Below are 6,377 nucleotides of genomic sequence, written 5' to 3'. Positions count from 1 at the left end.
GAAAATGTTGGATAGCCATTTGTCTGAAATGGTGTAGGGTTTCCTGCCTGGGCAGGGGGTTGGACTAGAAGACCTCCAAGATCCCTTCCAACTCTATTATTATTATTATTATTATTATTATTATTATTATTATTATTATTATTATTATTATTATTATTATTATTATTATGAAGGATTTGCTATTAGAATAGCAGTTACAGTATAAAAGAAGAAAAGTGAAACACGTAGAAAAAAACAAGATATACAAAAATGATCACCATGGCAGTTAATACTTAGTTGGGTAACCTTTAGCATGAATTACGGCCTTACAACGTCTTCCCATGGAGTGAACCAAGTCTTTTAGTTCTGCAGCTGTTATAATGTGAAACCAAGATGGAATGATTCCTTCTATTAACTGGGTTTTATTGCTGGGTCACTTCTGACTAACAAATTTCTTTAGTCGGCTCCATAGATTTTCAATTGGATTAAGCTCTGGGCTATTCCCAGGCCATTCTAGCAGTGGAATAGGATTATCTTGAAACTCCAATATTTTTTTTTTTTAAAGAGTGATGTCATGCTGGTCACATCAACCCTGGTCACGCCCACCCTGGCCATGCCCAAACATGACCCTGATGTGGCCTTCAATGACATTGAGTTTGACACCACTTCCACTAGGGAATCAAAAAGGTCCCAGAAGATGACAGTGGCAAAATCACATAGACCGTGTCCAAGAAGCTTCCCTCAAAAGAGACTTGGAACTACTGTACTGCTATGCATCTTCCTTATGTTCCACAGCTCTGATGAAAGTGTTTGTTGGACAGACACCATAACTACAGCATGCTATGATTGTACTCAGGCATGCCTCCACTCCTGAGGATGATCTTAATTTGGGGATATTTCTCCAGAGTCAGTAAAAGTCATCATTCTCTGTGTAATCAGACCTTGTTTTATGAGATGGAGAAATGTGCCACCCAAGAGGAGAGGAGTGAAACGGGCATTGGAGAAAGAAATAAAGGTCAGTTGTTCGTGTTCACATCTCATTTAACAAAAAGAGTGGAACTGCAATCCTGCATTCCTATCTTAGGATAAGTGCAGTCTTATCAAAATGATTCACTTCTTGGCAGGAACGTCGAGGGCCCTGCATGGATACAACAGTCCCGTCGACTCATCTATTCTTTTTGTCTTGAACAAAATTAATAAGCCCAGCCACAAATGTCTATATTCAAACAGAGGACTTTCATCACATTCCAGGTGCTTGTTATGATGTTCAATTTCATTTACCCTTAAGGGTCCTCACAGGATGTGGACCAGCGGTGGTTTTCACATATTCTTACCACTGGTTCACTGAACCCGCACGTGTGCCTTCCGCGCATGCACTTTGCTCTCTCGCACGCCTTCCACGCATGCTCCCAGCCTCAAAAATGTGGCTAAATAAGACGGAATTATGCCAAGGCGGGTGGGCAGGCCCACTCACAGTCGCCGCTACTGGTTCGCCCGAACCTGCCCGAAACGGCTGAATACCACTTCTGACTGAATAGGAGTCAGTTTTCTAATAAGTAGAAGAGCCAGAAAAGGAGAAAACATTATTAAATACTCATAGAAGAACAGAAATAATCCCTTTTTTTCCTCCTGGGATATTAATGGATGGTTAGAGTTAATGGACCTTCATTTAACTTCAGACCGTAAATCTCAAAGCCATCATTAATTCCCATGAAAACATTGAGCTTTGGTCATTAATGCTTAATTACTCAGAAAAACAGACAGATTGTTAATATTAATTTACATTACAAAACTAGTCAGGTCATCCTCAATGCTTTCTGCTGTCATCCCTCAAGAGAGAGAAAACGGGGCATAATAAAATAAAAATGATCATTTACTGAGGTCAATATCATGGAATAGTCAAATACTCATAGCCTCTTGCTGACTTTTATTCCTTGTTAAATCATCTTCTATGTATGGCTTTGTATATTTACCGTATTTTTAAGACGCTCCAGACTGTAAGATGCACCTACCTATTTTGGGGAGGAAAACAAGAAAAAAAACTTGTCTCTGCCTCTCAGCAATTTGCCTCCTTGCAGCAAACAGCCTGCTTTAGTTTCATTTTCATTTTCAGCACAGCTTGATTAGCACAAGAAAAAAAAATGCCTCCCAGCAATTTCCTCCTTGCAGCAAACAGCATGGGGTGTGTCAGGAAATTGTTATTTGCCTAACTAGTTGGCCAGGCAATATATAAACTAACTATGTATGTTTGCAGTAAGAAAGGCATGGTATTGCTTTAAGGCTGTGCTGCATCATGCAAGCATCCTGATTGGTTGAGCTCTGTAGCCAATGTATAAAAGGACTACTAAATTATGGCTTGTGGGGAATCTACAGGGACTCTACAGCATTGTAACCTGATGACATGCTGCAACTGTATATTTGAGCTTTATGATCGTTGCTTGATCATGGCTAGTTACTGATTCCTCAAGATACTGACTGTTGTGTATTGAACTGTATTTTGCGAACTGAAAGAAGACCTTGTTTGTTATGCAAGTCTACGTTGGTAAGAAGATCTGATATTTGTAACATCCCTGACTGGCTTTATATGTGTATGACCTGGATTGTTTTTGGACTATGACTTTGCCTTTTCCCTAAAAGTAAAGGAATATCAAACCCCCCCCCCTTTGTCTGCAAGTGACTGTTATTGTATACAATCAGTCTCAGTCGTTTTCATGCGTAGGGTACTCTGCTCAACAGTCCACAACCTTGTTGTGAACCCAGATTACCCTTAACAGAGTGCGTGGAGGTGGCAATAGGCAATGACAATCCCTGCAGCCTGAAACAGCTGAGGATCGGGAGACCAATCCAACCCACAATCAGCTGCCTATGGTAATCAGGCTGTGCTGAAGCTGAAACAGGCTGTTTGCTTTTTGCTGCTTGCTGCAAGGAGGTAAATTTTGGCAATAGTGGCCAAAATTGTGGAAACCTTTTGGGAAAAGTATTTTTCAGGTTTGATGGCTAATAGCACCACTTTTTGGGGGGGTGGAGTTTCAAGATAATCATATTCCATTGCTGGAATGGCCTGGGAATAGCCCAGATCTTAACCCAATTGAAAATCTATGGAGCCGACTAAAGAAACTTGTTAGTCAGAAGCGACCCAGCAATAAAACCCAGTTAACAGAAGCAATCATTCAATCTTGGTTTCACATTAGAACAGCTGCAGAACTAAAAGACTTGGTTCACTCCAAGGGAAGAGGTTGTAAGGCCATAATTCATGCTAAAGGTTACCCAGCTAAGTGTTACCTGACATGGTGATTGTTTTTGTATATCTCGTTTTTTCTTTGGTGATAATTTTTGTATGACTCACTTTTTCTACATGTTTTGCTTTTCTTCTTTAAACTGTAACTGCTATTCTAATAGCAAATCCCTCATAAAAGTTATTGCATTGCATTCTTGATTAAATTATCTTTCCATTGATATATAATTTTGTGGTACTACTCCAAAAAGAAGTGGTGTTATTAGTTAGTTTTATATAATGCACTTTTCCCAAAAGGTTTCCATAATTTTGGCCACTACTGTATAGCATTCCCCTTTAGAACCCCTGCCTCCAACTTCCACTTCTCTGTGATGTCAGATCTGGAAGAGAAGCACGGCCTGATCCAGTTCATCAGCTAGAGGACTATAATCAACTGATTTGTGCAGGTAAGATTTGGAAGAGGGGGAGAGAACATAACTGAGGTTACCTTTACCAAAACCTTGTTGGAAGAATTTCTTTCCTGTGTTTCATTCCTTGCTCATTCAAATACTAGACACTGTATTGTGGAGCTCAACAATTTTATTTAACACGTAAGGCACACAATGCAGGTGGCTTCACGGAAGGGGCACAATACCCTTTTATAGTCAGTTAGTGTTTGTGTAAGTCTAAAATTCTAACCTTGTAAATAAGATATGGCCAGTGGTGGAATTCAAATAATTTAACAACTGGTTCTCTGCCCTAATGACTGGATGGGTGGGCATGGCCATGGTGGGCGTGGCCAGAAGGTGTGACAGGCAGCACTTGGCCTCCTGCACCCCCCTGGGAGCAAAAACGGGCCTCAGAGGGCACCGCCCCCCTGTGCCCCATTTTGGGCCTAGTAGGCTTCCTTGCCTTTCCTTGCCAAAATAGGGATTTCCGGGAGGGGAGGGGAGGGGCCAGCCAGCAATTTAACAACAGGTTCTGTAATGTATTTAAACTTTAGGAGGGAAGTTTGGGCGGGAACTAGCACGTTGCTGATTGGATGAAGCCTCAGCCAAAATAGTATTTAAAGAGGGGTTTTTGCCTGTTGTCTTTTGCTGGGATCACAATAAACTAAAGAGCTGCTGTCACTCACTGGTCTCCTGCCTCTTCATTGCCCAAACCTAACATTGGCGACGAAGGTGGGATGTTGAGGCAGTAAGATTGGGAAAAAGAGCTGAAGGAGCAAAGGAATTCGCGAACCCAGCCAGTTTCAAAGGGCGGATATTAGCGATGTCCAGCTACACGCCGCCAGCGCCATTTGACCCAGCCAAGGAGAAATGGGGGTCGTACATGGCTCGTTTCGAGTGTTTCCTCGAACGAACTACAAGGCGTCTCGGATAATCGAAAGCGAGCATAATTCCTGAGCCACTGTGATCCAGAGGTTTTCGATACTGCGGAGTCACTTTCAGAACCAACGGTACAATCGGTACCGTGGCCAACACTACAAACAACACTTCGAGCGCACTATGCACCGGTACCCTCAAAGTTCGTCCAGCGGTTCGAGTTGAGGCAACGGGTACAGCGAGAGGGCCAATCGATAAGCGTGTACATGGCCGCGCTAAGGAAAGCCGCGAACCACTGTGAGTACAGAGATTTGGAAGATTCCTTACTCGAACAACTCATTTGTGGGGTCAGGGACATCCGACTACAGAGGCGGTTACTGTCCAAAAGCAACCTGATTTTGGCCATAGCCTTGGACGAGGCCAGGGCTCACGAAATGTCCACCAAAGCGGCGGAAACCTTGCAAAAGCCGAACGCGCAGGGTCCGGAGCGAAAACAACATAGCGAGGAAGTCCAGGCCGAATCGGAAGGTGAGGAAGAGGAAGAAATTTCCACACCAGGAGGCCGGAGAGAGGTGACCGGGACGAATGCGTGAGTTGCGGGGGCCAACACCAATGACAAAACTGCAGGTTCAAGGACGCGGTTTGTCGGCGGTGCGAAAAGAAAGGACACATAGCTCAGGCCTGTCGAGCCCCCCAACCTTCCTGCCAAAAATTCAAACCGACCAATCAGAGCGCCGGAGCAGCGAAGCGGCCCGGGATTGGTCCATTCAAAAAGGGCGCGAAGTTGAATCAGACCACTGTGAGAGTGGGCCACGCATCGACACGACTAGAAAAGAAGATTTTTACCAAAACATACATTGAAGGGGTGCCGTGCCAAATGGAGGTGGACACCGGCTCATCAATCACAATTATGTCCTGGGACACCATTGCGAGGGACTTGCCAGCCATCGCGAAGCGCCAGCTACAAACCCAGAAGCTGAGAGTGCAAGACTACCAGGGAAATCGGATCCCTGTTCGTGGAGTCACGTCCGTCAAAGTCAAGTATGGACAGTTCAGGAAGACCCTGCCAATCACCGTAGTAGATGAAACTCTACCGAGTTTGCTAGGGCTGGACTGGTTCCGAGCTTTGGGCATGGGAGTGACCGGGGTCTACAGAAACGAAGTCAACCTCAAGGATGAACTGCTGAAGGAGTTCGAGGACGTCTTCAAGGACTGCCTGGGCAAGTACGTGGGGACCCCTATTTCTTTCAACCTAGACCCACAAGTTGCCCCCATCAGGTTAAAGGCTAGGAGGGTCGCATTCGCCCTAAAGCCCAAGATTGACAGGGAATTAGACAAACTAGTAAGCTAGGGAATACTAGTCCCCATCGACCATGCAAAATGGGAGACACCCATAGTGACCCCAGTCAAACCGGATGGATCAGTCCGGATTTGTGCTGACTACAAGGCAACGCTTAACAAAGCATTGCAGAAAAGCGCATACCCTGTCCCAGTAGTGCAACACTTATTGCATTCGTTAGGACAAGAGCAGGTTTTCGCCAAACTCAATTTGGCTCAAGCCTACCAGCAACTACCCATAGATAGCAGCACAGCCGAGGCGCAGACAATTGTCACGCACCGCGGCGCTTTCAAATGCACTCGACTCCAGTTCGGAGTTAGTGTGGCTCCAGAGCTCTTCCAAAACCTAATGGAACGACTGTTACAGGGTCTACCCGGGGTGGTACCATACTTCGACGATGTATTGGTATCAGCGGAGAACTTAGATGAACTAGGGGTAAAACTGAGGAAGGTATTGGGCATTTTCAGATCTGCTGGGCTTAAGGTTAAGCTTAACAAATGCCAAATTGGGGTGGAATCCA

The sequence above is a fragment of the Ahaetulla prasina genome, chromosome 6, assembly GCF_028640845.1.
Source record: "Ahaetulla prasina isolate Xishuangbanna chromosome 6, ASM2864084v1, whole genome shotgun sequence".
Lineage (NCBI taxonomy): Eukaryota > Metazoa > Chordata > Lepidosauria > Squamata > Colubridae > Ahaetulla > Ahaetulla prasina.
The sequence above is the reverse complement of the archived record's forward strand: the minus strand, read 5'-3'. Positions refer to the sequence as shown.